This window comes from Podarcis melisellensis (genome assembly GCF_964234715.1).
Source record: "Podarcis melisellensis genome assembly, chromosome: 1".
In the NCBI taxonomy this organism is placed as follows: Eukaryota; Metazoa; Chordata; class Lepidosauria; order Squamata; family Lacertidae; genus Podarcis; species Podarcis melisellensis.
The window spans coordinates 28757096-28778603 of record NC_138528.1 but is presented as its reverse complement, the minus strand read 5'-3'; the positions used below and the strand labels follow the sequence as shown (position 1 = coordinate 28778603).

General features: G+C 42.9%; 1 protein-coding gene across 23 annotated transcripts in view; it reads left to right on the top strand.

Moving 5' to 3' along the window:
* The first annotated feature begins 10540 nt into the window (after positions 1 to 10540).
* NRXN3 (neurexin 3) overlaps positions 10541 to 21508 on the top strand; it is a 1185406-nt gene continuing 1174438 nt past the window's right edge. For 17 of the 23 annotated variants that reach the window (XM_081908650.1, XM_081908647.1, XM_081908643.1 and 14 more), the window contains exon 1: positions 10542 to 10847. The gene's annotated coding sequence lies outside the window, so the exon portion shown is untranslated. Of the gene's footprint in view, positions 10848 to 13071; positions 13243 to 13582; positions 13602 to 21508 lie in introns of those variants that run through there. The other 6 variants (XM_081908656.1, XM_081908654.1, XM_081908658.1 and 3 more) reach the window with 3 other exon arrangements.

Genomic DNA, 21508 nt, shown 5'->3' with positions numbered 1-21508 from the left:
GGTGCAGTTGAAGGTAATTCACTCTGCATCCCATTTCCGCTTGCCAAGGTCCCTTTTGTCACCCTGTTCCAGAACTCCCATTAAGACAGAAGGGGGCGGGGAACTTACAAGAGAGACACAAGGCTTACAAGAGAGAGCAACGCATGAGGAGAGGTAAGCACATGCACCCACCCACCTATTTCCCCCCAACACCTACACAAATGTCAACTCCTTTACTGGCATTATCTTGGGGGGAAATGGATTTGGCCACATTTATTTGCTGCAGCAGTGTGGATTCCCACCATTTTCAATTGGCACCATATTTTTTTCCCTTCAATTATTCTTAGGGCTAAGTCCCATAAAGTTTACTTGTAGTTTCACAGTCAAAAGCAGGAGTAAGATGACGTGAAAACTGTGCACATCTATATATTTTTATCCCCAATGTACTGTATCCACTGAAAAGTAAACATAGGCTGCTTCAGTGTTATAGTGACCCCTCAACTGTTAAGCAGTTTGTTAAGGATTTCCCATATGTAGATATATGAATTTCCAAGGAGGAGAAAATAATGTGGGAGGGGAATCCTGGGAATTTCAGGTTTTCATTTAAAAGCTATTTTAACTAAGGGGGTGGGGGAGAGAAAGCAATTTTGTTCCTTTCAGCTCTGTGAAGAAAAGGTTGAAAACATGATGGCAACACTTCTAAGAGGTAGGTAACTAAAACACCCCCAATGAATTATGTCTTCAGAGTCGTGATTTTGAAGGGCTGACTCATTATTTCATTTCAAATGTATCTACTTAGTGATACCCAGGTTTCGGTCATTGACGGAAAGATTCAGAATGTGGGAGAAGGCTTTTCATGGCTAATATGTCAAAAATTGGTTCATTAAAACTGAAATCCTATTCAAGGCAGAGAGTCAAAGAAATGTGGTTGATGTTGAGGGGGGGGATGTCATTAAAGTTTGATAGAAGGTTCTCTCCTCTGAACAGAAAACAGACTGTTCCTTAATGCTCTCTGCTTTACAGGAGAAGTGGAAGTTAAGAACAAAAGCCCACGCGTATTGTTCCATTTGGGGGACGTAATGGGGAGGGGACGTAATGGGGAGGAACCTAGAGTGTGTATGTAATGCTTTCTCACTGTTACTAGTAAAGAAAAGTCCCGTCCCCCCAACTTCAGTCTCCAGAATGTAAATCTATTAAATAGTGTACATTTAAATTACGATACTATTGATATTTCTGATTTTTTCTTGATTGAACAAAGGTTGTTTCCTTCTTCAGATGAGCTGACTACAGCACTTTTTGTAACGTTCCTCACTTTCTAAAAACACTTCGAAGTCTGCTCTGAGGCAGATGATATGGCTTTGTGAATGGTTCAAGGGCTAGTCAATGAGTTCTTTGAACAGCCCTTCTCTGAGAAGGTTGGGGGCGGGGCAGTTGCTTCAGGACTGATACAACAGCTACTCCAATCAGCACTATGAACACTGGGCTTCTGCTCAACTTTGGAAAATCTGTGTCAAAAATGCTGCGAGTCCCTCAAAGCCATGTAACCCCCTTTCTCTGCCATCTCCTTATTGTTCTTTTCTACCCACCTTTTAGGGCAAGCTGTCACAAGATACAACAATAGCATAAATAATAGTATCAGATAAAATTATATATAGGAAGCCAGGAATAAGATAAATGCAAAGCCTGAAGGAAGGAGCTTTAGGGTTTGTTTAAAGGTCACATGAGAAGAGAGTAAGCAGAGTTCTCCAGCGAGGGAATACACAAAGGTCAGCCACTACTGAAAAGGCCCTGTCCTTAGCACCTACCAACTTGATTGGCCTAGAGAACAGGGCATCTGAGGCTGATTTTAGGGCCTGAGCAGGCTTATAGGGGGGTGGTCAGTCCTCCCCCCACTGAGCCAGTTCCAAGCCATGTGGGGCTTTAAAATTTAGCACCAGCACTTTAAACTAAGTCTGGAAACAAATACAATAGCCAGTGCAAATTGGTTCAAAAGTTGTGAAACATGAGCAAACCATCTGGTCCCCACAAGCATTCTGGCAGCGGAGTATTCTACCTCCTGAAACTTCCAAACTGTCTTTTGTTGTAGTACTAAGTAGGGGGAGTTACACTACTTTAGTCTGGATGCAACCAATGTTAGTGTGTAACTGAGTCTAAGTCCAAGTATGAGTCCAAGTCTGCTATCTCTAGCTAGATTGCATATTGTGAACCAGCCTAAGATGATAAAAGCAATCCTAGGCATCTGTGTACTTGATTCTTCAAAGGAAGAGCAGCCCTGTGCCCAGCTGGTGGCAAAACTTCTGGCTAGATCAGCAGGGCTCCCCAACCAACAGCATTTCTGTCTTATCTATATGAGATTTTGATTTATTTGGCCCCACCCACACCACAGAGCTGCCCTCAGGCACCAGTTTATAATTTCCACTGCTCCCTGAGATCAGTAGATGGAAACCTTCCTTCCTTTGTGGAAAATAAATTTACATGGTCCTGTAAGAGTACCGTTTTTCTGTGTAAAAGCAGCGCTGATTTTTCCATGTATTCTGGAAGCTGGCTTTGTGCAAAGCAGCACTGATAACAGTCAAAGAGGCTAATGAAAACTGCCACATGCAAAAAAAAAGTGTCATGTAAACAGAAGTGTTTCTTTCCCTTGTTTCCCTGCTTTTATCCATTAAAAGTGCAAGACTTCTCCTGCAGTATTTTCCCCAGGCTTCTGGTACTGAGACTCCAAACTCTTCTTCCATCTCTGTGTTTACAAGCTGGCAGCAATTTCTGCCTTCTGCACAATGGCAGTGGCTTCCAAATGCTGGGTGGTTAAGAGACCCAGCGCTTGATATCCTGACACATGTGCACATATGGTGTATTGAGGATAGTGCAGCACAAAGGATGCAGTGAGAAGTGGTAACTTTGCGGTCAAGAGATCAGTCTGAGAATTGGGTTCTGAATCCCAATAAATTCCCCCTTCATGTGAACTGGCAGAGATCTGCAGCTCAAAATATTATTTTTAACCCTAAACCCCTCGCTTTATTTTTACATTTGTTTCCATCTTTTGTTCCCACACAAATGGGCATTTAAGCCCACTCCTTGTCAGAGCTGAACCGTGGACAACTGACAAAAGGGAGTTGAGAATCAAGGGTCAGTCATGGTAGAGAACCACTAAAGAGTAAGGAGTATCATTGCCGAGGCAAAAACTGAGGCTGAACAGGAAGTTCTATTTATAGCTCTTCATGGTGTGAGGAGATCCAATGGGCTGGAAATATTGTATCTCTGCTAGGGAATACTCCTGCTAGAGTAGTATTATAACCCTATGGGGCAGCTGTGTGCAGAGCTGTGCTTCCCAATTCCAGCTTATACTATAGAACAGGCATGGCCAAACTTGGCCCTCCAGCTGTTTTGGGACTACAACTCCCATCATCCCTAGCTAACAGGACCAGTGGTCAGGGACGATGGGAACTGTAGTCCCAAAAACACCTGGAGGGCCAAGTTTGGCCATGCCTGCTATAGAATGAAGGAAGGACTACTTTCCTGCCTTTCCGTGTGTGGACGCCATAACAACACTTTAGAAACGTGTTGCTACGCTGGAGACACTTATTCATAAATATTACTATGCAGTGTTCTTAAAAAAAAAAAGAGAGGAAAACCTGTTACCCACTTTTGTATATTATCAATGAAGGTGGTTACAAGTCCCAGAGAATGGTGTCAAATGTTTATTCTCCATTATACCCTTTTATTTTCCACATCTGTTCACTGCCCACTTCATGTTGCGAAAATAAATAAATAAATAAAAACGTGCCGGTCTTTTGGACAGCATGACCATTGGGATAGATCCAAATATAACAAGCAAGTAACCTGGGAGAAGAGTCAGTGGAAGAGGATTGGAAGAAGTTTAAAGACTATCTGCAGAAACATTGTAAGATCTATGAATGTTAAAATCATGTTGGATATAAAAATAATATGGCATTAGTGACAAAGTTAGAAAGAATATGCAAAAATGAACTAAAAATAAAAAGGGCAAAGACTAGAGTTATATTATGTCAAATTTAAACAATATGGTATAAGTGATTAAGTTATAAGGAGAAAGATCGGAGACATAATAGGCTGAATTATATAATTACCAATGAGATTTGAAAGAGGGTAAGGATTTGCTAAACTTGATTGGGCAAAGGGGAACACAAAAAAAGGAGGTGTGAGGAAGTCAAGAAAGAGGGTTAAATAAGTGTGAAGTTAAAAATTGGATTTTTTTCTTTTTTATGTTTTTATTATCTTTTTTGATGACTTTTTTGTGTATTTTCTGTTTTCTGTATTTTCTTTGCATTTTTGGCTATGTTGGTTTTTTCTTTTTTCTGTTTGTTGTATGTATGTATTTGCCTTTCTTATAAATATTCTATAAAAAAAAACCAAATACAGTATAACAAGCAAGTAAGGCAGACCACCCTGACTTTGTTGAAGTTTGATGAGGGAGCCTTTTTCTCTAGCACCTGAATTCTTGTTTGTAGATTGTGCCCCTTCCTATTCACCGTTTTCAGCTTGCAAAAATCCCTTCTGCATCCTCTCTTTTTGGCAGGCATCTATTATATGGATAAATCACCAATAAAGTCACTATGGAGTTTTCAGAAGCTCCACCTGTGGGAAGGCTGAGAGCTGCTTTGAAGTGTCATTTAGGGAGGCTGTGTGTCTGATACACTTCTTGGCGGCAACTGCACATCAACAGTGGGCAAAGCGATCTATCAGTTCTGCACACTGTAACTCTTATTTATTGAGTAGCATGAGATACCTTGACGCTGTAAACAAAAGAGAAGGTTCTCAGTTCTCTCTTAAGATTCAGGAAAGAGGAATGGGAAGATGTGTTTCCATTTATCTACATGGTAAATGCTTGTCACTAACATCTAGGCAGTGTATGCAGATTGCAGAAAAATACAGGGTCTGTCCACAAGAGACAGCCAATTTGTCATAAAGTTACAGTCAATTTTTGACTGTAAGCCTTAGGTACAGAACTGGGTTCTTCTTTTGTTCTTTATCCCAGGTGCAGACTTGAGTCTGATAAAAGGACATTTCATTATGTATTTTGCAGAGAAGTGAGTGTGCCTGAGAACTGATTGACACCTGTCGGTGCATTGCCTGAGTTAGTGCCTCTTTGAGTACACAACACTTGATGACTCGCATCTGCATTTTGTGAATTGACTGTGATGATACAAGAGGTCTAAGCACGGCTCTTTTGCATACACAAGCCACCACTTGGTTGTGGCAGCCATCAAATAGCAAACATGCATGTTTAAATTGTTCCTAGGTGGTAGGTGCATATGGAAATTCACCTCATGGAAGTCTAGGGCAGGCATAGGCAAACTTGGCCCTCTAGATGTTTTGGGACTACAACTCTCATCATCCCTAGCTAACAGGACCAGTGGTCGGGGATGATGGGAATTGTAGTCCCAAAACAGCTGGAGGGCCAACTTTGGCCATGCCTGCTATAGAATGAAGGAAGAACTACTTTCCTGCCTTTGAGTGTGCTGACCCCCCATAACAACACTTTAGAAACATGTTGCTACACTGAAGACACTTATTCATAAATATTAATAGGCAGTGTTCTCAAAAAAGAGAGTAGTCCCAAAACATCTGGAGGGCTGAGTTTGCCCATGCTTGGTCTAGGGTGATCACAAACATTTGACCAAGCCAGAGTTTATTCCAAGCTGCCTTGGCCCTGCACTGAATAGTTAATGGTGCCCCCTCCCAGGTACACAAATGTTCTATGCCTTGGAACTTTTTCAAAGAAAAGGAAAGATGAGGGGGGAGGGAAGGAGAATGAAACTGCAAGTGGGAGGAAGGAAAAATGAGAAAGAAAACCACAGTGATGAAGGAAAAGTGGAGCTATTTTGCAAGAAATGGAGGGGCAAGGAAGACTCAGATATACAATTATTATAGGACTGAAAATATTAAAATTAATATGTATTTTCTTTTTCATTTTCTTATATTCCCCTATGTATTTTTTTAAAAAAAGAAACCGCTTAGTTCTTCAATAAGAACTCCATATCAGCGTTAAAGCTTAGTTTCCACTTCACAATTCTTCATACTGCACGAAACATCTCCAGCTGCACCCTGCAGGACACTATGGCTGTGCTAAAAATTTAAGGCAAAGGAGTGCTTTGGAGAGGTGCAAAATGTCTCCCTAAGACAGGGACTGTTAACCTTTTTTTGGATAGAGGGTTGCATTCAGAACATCCTCCAGGTGCTAAATGCCAGCAGTGGGTGTGGCCAAAAGTGGGCATGGAGGCATTTGCATAAACATCATAGTGATGCTGGTGTAAGCAGTAATGGATAGGTATTCAGGCTGGAGGTGCACTGGCTGTACCAGTGGAAAACCAGTGGGATTCTTCAATGTGCATTTGTGGCAAGTTTCTGTTTTGTTTCAGCAAGACTCCTGCTTGACCTCTTTGAAGGAAGATCATGTGAGCATATGTTTTGTTCCTAGCTATTTTTAAGAGGCTGCTGATATTTAGAAGGATGACTTGTTCACTAGGCTGCAAGTTTTCCCACACAAGAAGAAATTGCTTTTTTTAATAAAAAAGAATTAGTCTATAGTATACTTTACTACTATATGAATTGTAAAAATCCAGTAAGCACTCTGAAGTATAGCAGGCACCAACCTTTGTTGCGTTTCAGTGTCTGATAAGACTTAGGCTGCATTTAGTCTTTGCCATATCTGCTTGGCAGTAAGTCGTATTGAATTCAGTAGGGCTAGGGATGGGGTAGAAATTTAAAAGTGAACCTACCCAATTTCCATTTTCTAAACAGTACAAGAGCTGAAGCATTGCCCTCTTTCAAAAATTCATAGTTTTCTGAATTTTGCAATGCAGTTCTCCAGCCAAGTAATGTGTACAAACAGACATATGCTAGGGTAAATGCATATATTAGTGAAAACAACTTACAAAAAAACCCTTACAAATATAAGGGAATATTGCTTTGCAAAAATGTGCATATTAAGCAAAATTGCATACAAATATATGTATATTAAGAGAAATTTACACTAAAATGCTGGTGAATTTTCATGAGGACTTCTTTTTAAATCACAAACTGATGTGGAAATGTGGAGAATCATATTTAAGATGGGGAAAACAAGAAATCGAGAGAAGCTGATTTATCGATCCTTAAATGGGACTTACTTCCAGGTAAATGAAGTGACCTCATTTACCTGGGAGTAAGCCCCACACAATTAAGTAGAACTGTCTTCTGTTATAATTGCACTATTATTTAGCCAAGCATTGCTTAACTTAATACCTGTCTTTTATTGATAGGTTTTCTTTGTCCCCCCATGTGGTATTTATGATTTTTACTTGTTGCTTCTTATCGTAGCCCTGAAATTTGATAATGAAGGGTGATGTATATAATTTTTGCAAACAAACAAACAAACAAACAAACAAACAAACAGTGAGTCCTGTCTGTTTGGTATTATTTCTGTTTTATATGGTGTTTTGCTTTTTTACTTAATCGTTTTAAGCTGCCTAGAAAACTTCATGCTATGTAGCGGCATCCACAAATAATGAAATAAAAAAATGTAGGAAGTGTGTGTACAAGGAGAAGGGTGTTTCTGTAAGGACACTGCTAGGTGCCTTTTTGGTTGTTGGCTGGGATCCAAAGAACTGCGAAAACCAATCACATGCAGCTAACAGAGCTGGGGTCTCTCAAATAGTTGCCCTCCTCCATGCCCCAGAGCGAAGACATTTTGAAATTGAGGAAACTTTCAAAATAAGTTTGTGTTATTGCTGTGCCCTCCTCTACCTATGCCCACCTCTCAGGAGCAAGAGGGAACTTTAATTCTAATCATCAATCCCTATTATCTGGTAAAGGGTTTCTCAAGCCCTACTGGATCCCTATATGTGCCTTATAGAGTTCCCAGCACTGGGGGTCCAATACCTTAAGCAATCTCCCGTCAACTGGTATTCTGGTTCTACCATATAAACACTAACATCACTGGCTTTCTCACAACCTCAGAGCTTAGTCAAACATGAGATGTGGTGTGAACAAACAAAACTTTATTACTACAGTGGAAGCTGAATGTAGCAGGTAATTTAATAGTGTCTGGATACTTGGTATTTTATAACATGTGCTTATACTTCTATTCCGATCTCTCCTATCCTACTTCTCAGCTCCCACACCAATCAGCCTTTCGTTTCCCTCTCCAAAATCCCAACTGTCTTCAGCTGACACACAAGCACCCCTATTCTGTCACACCCCACCGATATAAGACAATGTTTCACCAAATCTCCTGCCCTCCTTTGCACTCACCCTACTTTATATTATAAATACCCCCCCTACACAACATTCACATTATATCACATAAAATACAAACCTGTACAATTCAGTTACAATAGCAACCACCACAGAGATGACATGAGGGACAACAAGGGGGGGGGAGGTAAAAAACACCACCACCACAGGACATACCCAAGTCTTTGGCCATGCTTCAAATAGCTCTTTGGATCATAGTAATTTAAAATATTTTAAGGACAGCTTTCTCCCAAATGATGCTGCCCATCTAAAACTGAAAGTCTAGCTCCTTCTCTTGTGTCCGCCATCTTCAGAGTTTAGGCCAGTAAAGAGGAACCTGTGACCTTCCACATATTGTTGAACTCCAGCTCCCAGGAGGCCCAGTCAACATGGCCAAGGGTAAGGGATGATGGGAGCAGTAGTCCAGCCACATCTGGAGGGCTGCAGGTTCCTCATCCCTGTTACAAGCAGACAGGTATGTAGGAAAAGACTTTTTGGGGCCATTACAGATGATCACTTGAACTCTTCCCTGTGGGATACATGTTCATTTTGTTCTCTCATTTGCCTCTTGGAGCTGTCTGTGTTTTTATTTAACAAAATTTATAGACCAAAAAAAGAAAAAAGAAAAAAAAACTATTTCAGGTTGCATAAACCTGTTTTTATTTTGGAGAACTACTAAGGATGAGACAGAAGGGTTAGTTGGCACAGTGCTCCTCTTTGCTCTTCTGGTTTAATTCTTTTTATTCTCTGTTTTAGTTTTGTGAATTTATTCTTTTTATTGCATTTCATTGATTTTTAAGTGTATTTGATATTTGTTCTTGGTATCTGCCTTGGCTGTCCTTACAAACAAACAAACCCTGGAATATTAGGGCTGCGAACAGATATTTTACCTACGAATAAGTTGCATTAAACTCAATGGGAATTACTTTCGAGTAGACAGGAATAGAATTTTCCTATATGTTTAAAATGTAAAATAAAATATAAATACAGTCTAATCTAAGGTGGGTGGCAACAAAAACACCATTGCCACACAAATAGATGGCAAAAAAGGAAAGAAATCGATCCTCAAATGCATATTTAGGTTAAATGTGGGTCCCAAGTCTGAAATAGTTAATGACTATCTGGTCTACTATTATTTGACAACCACAAATACAATGCTTGCGTGTGAGTTAGAGGAACTGAATGGGAACAGAAAGTGAAACTGCTCGTTCTAATTTCTCAATCCTCTGAAAAGCAAAAGCACCGTGTTGTCCCTTCCTAACGGACTATTAGATCCTCGTTTGTCATTTCCTACAATAGACAGCCGTGTGAAAATAACTACGTGAAAGAAGCACATAAAACATCCAGCAGAAAGGAAGATATTATAGCAGCACGTTTGTTTAACTACTTTTTTTGATCCTTACCCACACAAAAAAACACCTTGACATGAAACCCTTCCGTCTTTCCACAAGGCTGTTGTATTCCTAAATGGGAAAGGCTGGCGGTGTGTGATCTATCAGTGGTGAACTTTAAGTGCCTGCCTAGTTCCCAGCGTGAGTAAGCCACTCTTAATAGCCGGAGCGCCATTCTTCCCCCAGATTTTCCTCCTCTGCAAAGACAAAATCCAGACAGTTGTGTTTGCATTTCGTGAGTGTTGGGGGCCCAGTTACGAAGCAGCTTGCAGAACTGATAGATAAATGGATAGAATACACACACATATAAACAAACAAACAAACACACACTACACCTCTCTCTCTCTCTCTCTCTCTCTCTCTCTCTCTCTCTCTCTCTCTCTCTCTCTCTCTCTCTATATATATATATATATATAAAAGAGCCTTGAGCCACATCAGTCAAAAGAACTGAGAGAATGCAACAAAACAAGGCAAACATTTTTATTTTTATCAAAATCCCTACAGGATATAGAAAGAGATGAAGGCGAAGGTATCATTCCTTGCCTAACCCACCCTCCGCTGCTATGAGAGCCCGTTCCCTCGCCTCCTGCTTAATTTCTGGAGAAGCCAATTGGCTTAAACGCCCCCCCCCCTCGATTTGACCGTAGCTTTTCCCCAGAGAAGGAGCCGCGCGCGTTATCTGCCTTCCCCAGTTGGAGTTTGCGGCGTGAGAAAGCGGGGCTGGCGAGCACCTGCCTCTTAGTCATCCCTGGGCTTGAGGATGTCCCCAGATTACATCTTCTCAGCTGTTTGCAAAACAGCGCTGGGAGGAGCGCGAGCCCCGAATTACACACAGCCGCGGCTGTCCCTTTAAATGCCGGGGTCTGCGCGCCGGAGAGGGGAGGGGCCGGCTCCGGAGTGCGTGAAATTCCTGGGCTCCTCCGACAGTCTCAGGCAGAGCGCTCCGCTCTACGCATCTCTCCTCGCACGCAACTCGCGGAGAGAGGGGCTGAGGCGCGCCAAAGCTTTCCCTCGCTGCCTGCATCGCGCGTTCCCTCAGCCCGCGTTTTTGCGCCTCCGACAACGCCCTCCCGCTCCCGCCTCGCGCTTCCCCTCCCACCACACTCTCTCGCTGAGAGAGAGAGAGAGAGGCAAGAGACACCCCTGGATTTCTTAGCGGCCCCCCAAAGAAGGAAACAAACAAAGAGTTGGTTAAACAACCCCACTCGCTTCTCAACTACCAAGGTAAGACTTTTTTCGGTGGCGGCGGGCGGGAGAGAGAAGGACATGGTTCCCTAGGATGGAATACAACGCCTCGCTGCCCACGACGGACGGAGAATTTCAGCGCGCCCACTCGAGAGATTCCCCCCGCTTCGGAAGGTGTTAGGTGCTCCAAGTTCTCACCAGAGAGAGCTGTGAATGAAGAATAGAGCGGGTCTTCACAAGAAAAGAAAAGAAAAAAACTCCCCAAAGCCTGCCCAAAACGCCTACCCTCAATATTATAGAGATTTATTATGATGGACAGGATTTTGTAAAGTTATTTCTCCCCTCATACTGGATTTTCTCATCCCCAGAAAGTAATTTTTACGTGTGCCTGAGCGTGAGGAAAACTGCACATCTTCTCCAAATACTACCTCCTCTTCTTTTTTTAAAGGTGACAAGCACAAACTCCAAACCTTGACCAGTACCTTTAACTCGATTCATTTCGATGATCAGTTGCACTGAGCACTTGACTTTAAAATAAAATGGTTATTTTGAGGGAAAGAGGCAGTGCTGGGTTAAACTGTGGCAGGGATCTCTTTAAGAAACCAAAATATTTTTTTGGTAAGAATATTAGATCTTCTTTAGGTTCTTAACCCCCACCCCAACCAGATGTGAAGGATCTCTTCCCCCCCCCCCATACTACTTTGGATCTATTACAAGAATCTTACTTCCCCGCCTTCCATTTGTTTATATTAATGATTTAGTACTTCTCTTTGCCTGAAAACTTCCACTACGAGCAAGTGCTGTGAGCTTCCAGGCAAGGAGTGACCTTAAAGGTTGGTTGGATGATTTCTTGATGCAAAATAAATAAATTAAAAATGTGTGCGAAATAACCAGGTTTTTTAAATAAAAAAAAATCACCCCCCCAACATCCAAACCTTCAGTTAATTTCCCATTTTAAACCATGAAGGACAGTGATGTAATTCCCTTTCCAATGGGTTCCAGCTCTAGTGCTGCGTGCAAGTGTCATGGTCTTTTGTTTACATTTACAATTTATTTTATTTTTATGATGAGGAAACAAAATCTCTGAAATTATTTTGTTTCAACAACACCAAACCAAAGCACATTTTTCTTTCCTCCCACAAAAGTGAATTTTATTCGCTCCGTTGTTTTTTGCAATTTTGGTTAAAATAAATTAAAGAATGCGTAGGTAATAAAAGACCTCAAAGGCAGAATAACCAACCCCCCCCCAGAAACCATTTTTGAAATGCCAGGGTCCCCCTCCCCACCTAACAACCTCTCATTCTTCATTTCTTCTTTGGCCTGAATATTCAAAATTTCGATGAAAATAGCTTCTCCCCCCCCTTCCCCAACCAATTCATTTTTATTCTTCTTCAATTGTAGCATGAGATTTTTTCCAGTGTCAAATGCTCAGATCCCCGAGAGAATTTTTTCCTTCCCCCTATGACCGCTAACCAGTATTTGTGCCATGGTATATTTTGGGGACTGGATTTTGCGGGGGTGAACTCCTAACTAGTCTAGCGAAAAGTCAGAGAGAGAAGGATGTTATCTGGGTGGAGAAAAGAAGATGCCAAGGAAAGCTTGTCTCTTCACCGTGTAGAATCGGCCATTAAATATACCATGAGACGCCGGGGTGTTGTCGCTCTCATTTTAAGTTAAAATGGTCCACGGTACCCAGTTCTACAAGTTTATCTAAAGGCTGGTGAAAAGCCCCCCTTTCCCCCCCTCCACGAGAGATGACGGTTACCATTTTAGTTTGCTGCCTTTCTGTATGTATGTGCTTCTGTGCCCCATTATTATGGGCATCGATGGAATTATTTTCCATAGCGCTCTCCTCTCTATTGTGGGAAAGGGGAGACGTCTCGGGGTTTTACCTAAGAACACCAAAATATCGGTGATACTTAAAACAACTGGGGCTGTATTAATTGATTCAATGAAATATAAACAAGAGTCTTGGCCAGTGAGGTTGCTCCTTCTGGAGCTTTCGGGGGATCTCTTGGTGGAGGAGTATGCTTTGGGAGCAAAATATGTGTATTCCTTATCATCCTTTATATGACAACAACGGGGGGTGGGGTGGGGTGGGGGGAAACGGAGGGGAGAGGGATGTCTGTGGAACAATGTCACGTCAGTAAATAAATAAATTAAAATTTGAAGCCCCCACATTTGATTTCATCATGCCGGTGATGATGGCTCCTTGATGGAGCTGATACCCGATGATATCACCGTTCTCCATGGCTCTCCTACCCTGGCCTCATTTTACACTGCGTTTCCACTGAACATGTTGGCGTGCTGCTGCTTATATAAGGGCAAGAACGAATTCAAGCGGATTAGTGCTTGGGATTTTGAGATCGGCTATCCAGATTGAGTTGTGGGTTTTTCGTTTCCCAATTTTTTTTCATTGTTGTTGGTTTTTTCGGTAAATTTTTATTTATGATTGTCGTTCTTGATGGGTGGGGAAAAGGGTTGGGGGGGAGAATGGGAGGGAATCAGAAAAAATCATGGTGCGTGCTGTGGGAGATTGAGGTGATGCGGGGGAGCTGCTTGAATAATGTCTGTGATGTGTTCTCTTCTATTTTTTTTTTTAATAGCCACCATTATCTCTAAAAACACATTATTCTTTAGGCCAGAGCTAAAAAAAAAAAAAAAAAAAGAATGGGAGGGGATATCTTTAGTGAGGGGTTTTGATCAGCGGGTTATTAGACCCACTGCTGCAAAACCAAGATACAGAAATCTGTCTGTACTAATGCTGGTAGGGGAGACTGGAGAGCAAAGAAGGTATATTAAGTGGGGATGGGGGGGACGGAAGACGGACTGTAATTTTTGGGATTAGACTCAGGGCTGTATGGTCTTCATAAGCCCCTTCCTCATTTTCTGCCATTTCCTCCCCTGTTTTTCTATCCACACACCCTTTCTCCTCCTCTCACCTCCCCCCCCCCCGTAGGCTTTTTGGCTCTTGACGAGAAAATTCTGTATTACCTCTTGATGGCTCTGCGGCTTTTTTTTTTTTTTGCTTTTTTTGGGTGTGTGCATGTGTATTACAACCATAGCACAATGACCTTTGCTTTGTGCCCCACATATCTGGGCTCCCGATGCATGTGTGGATCACGGTTAATATCCGAGATCTGCACGATAGGCCGTGGTTTTAATTCTATGTCTTGCATTTTGAAATTATATCTACGTGTTGGGTTGGGGGAGAGCCGATAGGCGTTGTTCGGGAACTGGAAAATACAGCAAATGCCGAAACGCACACCTATGCATTTAGCCGCCTGCTCCTTCTGCTCTGTCCCCCCCCCCGGGCATGTTGTCATACGATTCGCATGTTGAAAAGGAGGGTATGTAACAAAGGTAGAAGGGGTCTGGAGAAGAGAAGGCGGGTGGGTGTCTTTGTGTTGTGGCGGAATAGACTCGGCGATGGGTAATAACATTTTTTTGGTCAAGTAAATGCCTGGTGATAATGATTCGGTTTAACCACCCGTGAAATACATGCTTGCGACATATTGGAATAAAGGTTACTCCAGGCAGCTGTGGAGGAGGAAAGCGTACTCCAGGGAAGATGCAGCCTGCAACACTGGAGAGTATATGGCATGCATGCAGGCACCCAATGGCGCCCTCCCCTCACAAAGGCCAGATACTTGTGTGTCCAAGCTGGAGGGCATTGCAATACAAAGGGAGAGGGATGTGGGAGTCATGTCACATCCAGGACCGAGCTACTGTCTCCAGGCCTGTCCTCGTTCGCTGTCCCTCCAGATACTTCCTCCCCAGCTTCTCTGTGCTTCTGATCAGACATAGCAGGGATGTAATTGATCCCGTGTACTTCTGTGCTGAAGGCTGCGTACTCATATGAGACCGGAGGGCATCGAATCATGGGTGACATTTGTATGTGTGTTGCAGGAGGGTGCAGAAGAAACTTGCCTTTCACCATTAGAATGTGTGGTGGGGTGGGGGGAGAGAGAAAGAGGGAGAAATGGCTTTTTCTGGTCTCAAGAAAGCATTGCAACCTCCTTCCAGTTACGCCCTATCTTTCCCCTTTTTTCTTTTTTGTCAGCCGCTTTCTAGCCCTGCTGATGTTGCGTGGGTGAATTTTTGCTAGGCAGTGGGTGGAGAGCGTGCCTGGAAGTGTGGGGAAGGGCACAGCAGCGAAGGAAAGCTGGGTGCAAAGGGTTGACACGATGCCTTGACCCTTTGAAATCCCTTTTCTCCCTTTTTAGAAAAGGCCTTCCTCCTTGAGGCAAACCTATTTTCTTACCATCATTAGATGGGTGTGTTATAGTGCGGTTAGCAAATCTGGTAGAAAGGAACGATCTCTAATGGCTTCCGTCATCTCGGCAGACAGTTTCCCCTTGCTTTCTGCATGTGGCTGAATTTGGCTGCAGTGTTCAAAGGTCTCCATATTTTCTGCTTTACTAGCTGGTAACAGAAATGGGCTGAATAAGGTGCTTGTAGTGCAATGTCTTCATCTTCCATTTGCTTTTCCTTGCTCTCCTTTTCCTCGCTGACCTTGAGGAATTCTACCAAATGAGAACCGCAGAAACCGAGATGCAAGGCTTATGGGGCATCTGATTTGCACAGTTTTCATAGACAAATACTGGGAAGTGACAAGGCTCCTTGGTTTTTGCTTCTCAGATGTGCCCAGGTCCAACCTTTTAGAGCTGAGCTGAGAAAGTTTATTCTTTCGAGCCCATTTAGTAACTGGCAGGTTGTATTGCTGCTCTCACCAAGGCAGTATGTGATAGTGCAGTGACCAGCTAAGCAACAGGTAGGGGGTGCTACACTTGTTAAATTGAAACTCCCACCCTGAGAAAGTAATATCGTTCTCTTGAGTTTTTGGTTATTACTTTCCCATACCCGTGATGGTTATTTTGTACTCATCCATGGAGCAGAGATTGAACAGTAAGTTTTTTAAAATGAAGATGAAGGGAATGTCAAGTTATGCTGCAACTTTAAAAGTCTCTTTGAAGCCGACAAAATGTTGCATTCCTACACCTCTCACTGTTTAGCTGTTTGGATGCAAGATCGAGAAACACTGCTTGATTTTTGTGTAATTCGCTTAGCTGTTTGGCTAAAGATTCTTTCCCATTGAACGTGACAATTCCGACATGAAAATCAAAATATGTGAAAATTCTGCTTGGCTTCAATAATTTTCAAGGCATTTTAGGGCAGGGGCAAGGTAATAGCCTTAATTAAATTATTATTATTATTATTATTATTATTATTATTATTATTATTATTATTATTATTATTAAAAGGATAACTGTGTCCCAGTGGCCTGTCCCATCTCTGTCCTTGAATCAACTTAATTCTGGTGTGAGATTGGAACTCAGGTCTCTTGGCCTCTTAGCCCTTGGCCACTTCTGATATTTCTGCCGCAAAACATCCCCATGATTCAAATCCTATGATGTGGAAGGAAGTCCTGTTAAAATGAATGGGACTGACTTTTGGGGGGAAAAGGTTGTGGATTGAAGTGCTAAATGCTAGCGCCTGAGTTTGGCTTTTCTCTTTTAGATCAGAGGTGGGGGACCTGCAGACTTGTACTTATTGCTTGACTAGAACTCCCGTCAGCTTCTGCCAGCATAGCCATTGGCCGGGTCACCTGGGGCTGATGGCAGTTAGAGTCCAAGAATACCTGGAGGGTCACAGGTTCACCATCCCAGGTTTAGATATATTTTCTACCACCAAATAATGTGCATACTCCACTGGTTCTTTTCATGTAATATATAGCATAGCATTAGCCAGAAAGCAGATTCCAGGGCTTTGCATGACCATGATCAAAATCTGTAAGTGGCTATTCCTTCTCCTTGATTCCTGTAGAATTAAGCTGTCTCATTTTGGTGAACATTGGGCTTCCTGTTTGTGCCACCCCTCAGATTCTGGTTTATGTGTTTCGCTCTCTCTGTTTGTGTGTGTCTTAATATAGGGAGTTATTTTTCCTCATTATTTTTTTCTTCCTCCCCGTCCTCCTGGCAAGCAGCTTTGCATAGTCTACTGCACTTTAGGTGGAAGTTTGGAAGTTGGCAGATGCAGGAGATGCTGTATCAGGGCGTAGAAAGCAACAACCCCAAACAGCCAAGGTCAAAAACTGTCTTAGGGTGAGTTAGCTCTTTTTCATTAAAAAACAACAACAACTATTCAAACCCATATGCTTACTCAAGGCACCTTTATGTGCTTAGTCATTTTTAACCAGCAAAAAGAAGTTACTGGAATTACCTCTCTGAGCATCTCTGATGCAGAAAGTTGAGGGGCTTATAAAAAGTAACTCAAAGATTGTTTATGCTAAGGTCTCGGCGATAACAATATAGTTATTGACATGCAATAAGTTTGACGTGCAAAAGGCTTTTGCAACTAAGCCTTGATCTGGAAGGAGTGTTGTCAGTGTACTGAATGTGTTTGGCAGACAAGTGAGCACTCCTTTTCGGTGGCTCCTTTTTCCTCCCCCTGGTTCCAAGTTCAAAGTGCCCCTTATTCCACTTTCCATTTTTAAAATCACCTGCATTTTGAAAATCAACCACAACACAATTTCTGTGGACTGGCTGAGTCCTGAGAGCTGATCTCCGTGTTCGGAGTAATCACATATACAGTCTTGCTGGGACTCTCCACTTTAGACTGTAAACAGGGGATTGCATAGTTAAATGTTGCCATTTAAAGAAAACAAGCATATTGGAGAGAACCATCCTGGCCTGTCATCTGCCACTGAGCTGATTTTCTATATGCAGGGTTGTTGTTTAAATGGGGGAATATTCAGATGTGCAACTCCCAGTTTAAAGTAATAGTTCTAACAGAGCTGTAGCAGGTGATTGCTCTGAATTTGTGAAGGTGGCATTTCAATACAGCGAGCTTAGGGTGGATAAACAGAACTCTGTAATTGTTATTTTGTAAGTGGAGAATGGAGTTGGTCCTAGACATTATTAGGATCCATAAATCAGGTTAGATGCATCTTCTTCTCTTGGTCTTGATTCCTGTCTCTTTGCAATCCCCACTGTAGATTTCTGTCCCCTCTGCCCTAATCTCTTCATCTTGCTGCTCTACCTTTGGGTGTTTCCAAACTGACACTGCTTTCAGGTGGGATTCAATCACATACCAGAAAATTCAGGTCTCACCATTATTGTGTTTTGGGAGGTCTTGTGCAACAGACCTGCTTCTCCAAGATCAGAGTTTTTGCAATAAGGAAAGTGACAGAAAATGCACTGGGAAGTGCGAGAGAACACCTTCTTTGATGCAACATCGTCTAGTCTCCCCTCAAGCAAATTTGGATGAATACTCAATAAATAGGTCTTCTGGAAGCATCCTTTTTCTGGGACACTTAATTGCAGAACATAGTCGGTGTCTACAGTTCCCTTTGCAGGGCTTGCATGCAGTGCCAATGCTGTGTTTGTCTAGTGGATGAGCTGGTCCTAGGACAATGTGTGCTTGGAGAGAGAGAAGACTGCAAGAGAATGGGATGACTATGCACTGGCAGTTGGTACAATGAACTAAGGTGATGCATGGATGTTCATACACTAGGGATATACCCCCCAAATTTTAACTTTATATTAATATTTTATACCTCTGTGGTCTGGTGCTGCAGTACCCAGGCCATCCCTTCCAGTTTCCCTTGCCTGTCTCATCTCCCATCCCTAACTTCATCATGGGAGATACATGGCTGGTTTCCTCTTTCCCACCCAACTGCCTCCTTGCCCCAGTTTTCATCTCTTCTCCTTTGGCCTCCGTCTTGGAGAGAAAAGGATGCTTCTCACCCAGGAGATAGGGCTGCATCCCCTTATGGCCTTGATTTGAGCTGCCACCTTCTCTTCCTTAGTATGTTGTTGTGCCTAGTTGTGTATTCCTTTGCTTCCCATGGGCAGCAGGGGCTCGACCACCAAATCAGGGCAGGGCAATCTTATCCTTTTCTCAAGGATTAAATTTATTCATGGCAACAGGGATCAGCCCAAGAAACCTGTGTGTGTTGCTCCCCTGTGGCAGGTCAAACGTTCTTTGTTTTCTCTTGTTAGCATTGAGGGTGGACTTCCTTGTTCCCGATTCCCACAGCCTCATTGTATTTATATACACTGTGTCCAGGTGATGGTGTTGCAGCTCAGCTCCTGTCTTTCTCCAGATCCCTTTCCAGTGCCCTTGATGAGGAGGGAAGGCTCATTCTGGAATGCAATTTGCCTGTGTCACTTCTGGCTTTCCTGCTGTCATCCATCATATTACAGGAGCTAATTAACACCAGGAGCCTTCAATCCCCAGGAACAAAGTGGTGGGCTATCTGAATCTCATGGAAGATGCCAGTTTCTCATCTGGTAACTAGCACAGTCTGATACCATGAGAGGATGGAAGACAGGCGCCCTCCATTTTTCCAGCTGCACCGGGATGTGGGTGCATTTTTCGGTTTGGCAGGGAGGGGCATTCGACTCCCAGAATTGTTCCTTGCAATGCCCTTGATGCTGCCGCAGCATCTCCTGCATCCAAGCAAATTTCCAGCAGCAGGATGCGAGCTTTAGGGGTGGACAAGAATAACAATTGGCGAGGAGCAATAAGTGTAATTTGGGAGCCTGCCATAACCCGGGCCTGCACACTTTCTGCTCCACCAAGCCAAACTCAATCTGATAGCCATGTGTGGCAGCCTACCAGAGTCCTGATCTAATCTCCTGTTTCTGATGCATGCGTTGGCCTGAAAAAAAAGGCATTGTTCCTCCAGCCCTTCATGGGCCACCATTCATATCTGGTGGTGAGATGCAAGTTCATCTTGGTGAGATGCAAGTTGTTCGGCTCTGTGTAAGTCCCTTTGTTGGTGTCTGGCAGTCCCTTCTGGCCCCAGACCGCTGGTGAGGCCCTCCAGGAACTATAGATAGGCATTTGTAGCAAAGTTGCCAGCTAACACAAGTAGTCATTATTTTGACCATGTACACCACCTTGAGCTCCTTGGAATATAGAGGTGCTATATAAATGTAATAAATAAAACAGATAATAAATCTGCAGAGCCTCCTGGACTGGTGGACTTTGCTGATAAAAGTCCAAGTTTCAGGCTCTTCTTTTTAGAGAGAGGGAGGCAATGGAGTTGCAAGTACTTTGGACATGATCACAGGTAAGAGCAATAGTATGCTACTCATTGTATGGAACTCAACAGTTTGAAAAGCATATTCCAGGTGACTGGGGGTGATGTGGTAGATGCTGTATATTTGGACTTCCAATATGTTTCTGATAAAATCCTTTGCCAAAGGCCCTTGAGTAAAACTTAGCAGTTATGGATCCTCTTATATACTGGAACCTGGGAACTGGGAAAAGAGAGTAGGACTAAATGGATAGTTCTCAACAAGAGCTTGTTGAGGAACACAAGAAGTGGTGGTATTGCCATTCATCTGTTTTGGGACTAGGATGAGCAAATATCTCAATTCAAGACAGTCAAAAGGAAGCATTCTTCAAGACAGTCAAAAGGAAGCATTCTTCACACAGCACATAGTCATCTCATGGAATTTGCTGCCACAACATGCAATGACAGCTGCCAATTTAGATGACTTTAAAGGGGGTTTAGATAAACTCATGCTGGATAAAGCAATCAGTGGTTACACATCATGATTTTATTTTATTTAAACTTATACCCCAATTTTCAGCATGTTGGGAGGTTTTACCTCATTGTGAAGCAGCAGCTTAAAACCTTCTTCTGTGGGCCTAACACTAGCTGCACCAATTTGGATGTGTCTGGAGATATTATCATTCCAACTTAGCATGACTGTTCCCAAGTGTGAGGAACAGGTTTTTATCTATGTTTATAAATGGTTGGAGGCCATTTTGAAGCAAGATGGTGAGCAAAGCCATTCCTAAGTGAAAAGATTTTAAACCAAATTTGGCATGAAATCAGTTTGCATGACAGTTCCTGAGATGGAGCAATGGACTTTTGGTTTATATTTGGATACTGTTGGCTGTCATTTTGAAGCAGACCGAACTATTCAAAACTGCACTGATTTGGACCGCACTGCAAATAATGTCGCCCAATTTGACAGTGGTTCCTGAAATGGAGGAGTGGGCTTTGGTCTATATTTGGATACCATTGGACTCCAGTTTGAATCAAGATAGTGGGCTGAACCTGTCAAAACTGAAATGATATTAACCAAATTTGGCAAGAAATGAAAAGGGCTGCACACCAGATTCCGCCAAAGCCCAAACAAAGCCAGGCCAATTTGCTCTGATCTGGACTTTGAATCACATCAAGACAACCCCTGATCACCCTGGGTTGGGCTGCCTGGAGGAATCTGGGTTTGTTAATGTGTGGGTTGCTGGGAGGCAAGTCAGGCAGCCTCTACCAAGGGCAACCCATGGCTGTTGTAAGAGGGCTTTCAAACAGCCCTGTGCTGCATTTTGACTTTGTATGCATGTTCCCAGCAGGGGAACACATGTATGCAGTCCATAAGTGCAACTGAACCCTTCACCTGCTAGCTGCAGGGGTTTGCTTTACCAGCATGGTACCCACAGGTAATGTGCTTGGAAAGTAGACCATAGCAGGATTCCAAAGGAAATAGCTGAAACTGCAGAGGTCCCAAGGTGGGAAGAGGAGATTGGGGTGGAGGAGAGGAATAGAGAAGACCTGTCTCCTGTTCCTGTGCTGAGCCAGTGCCAGAAGACAGTTGGTCTCTCACTGTCAGTTATGTGCTTCCCCCATCCCACCCCACCATTGATGATGACTGCTGATGAAGGAGCAAGTTGAGGGA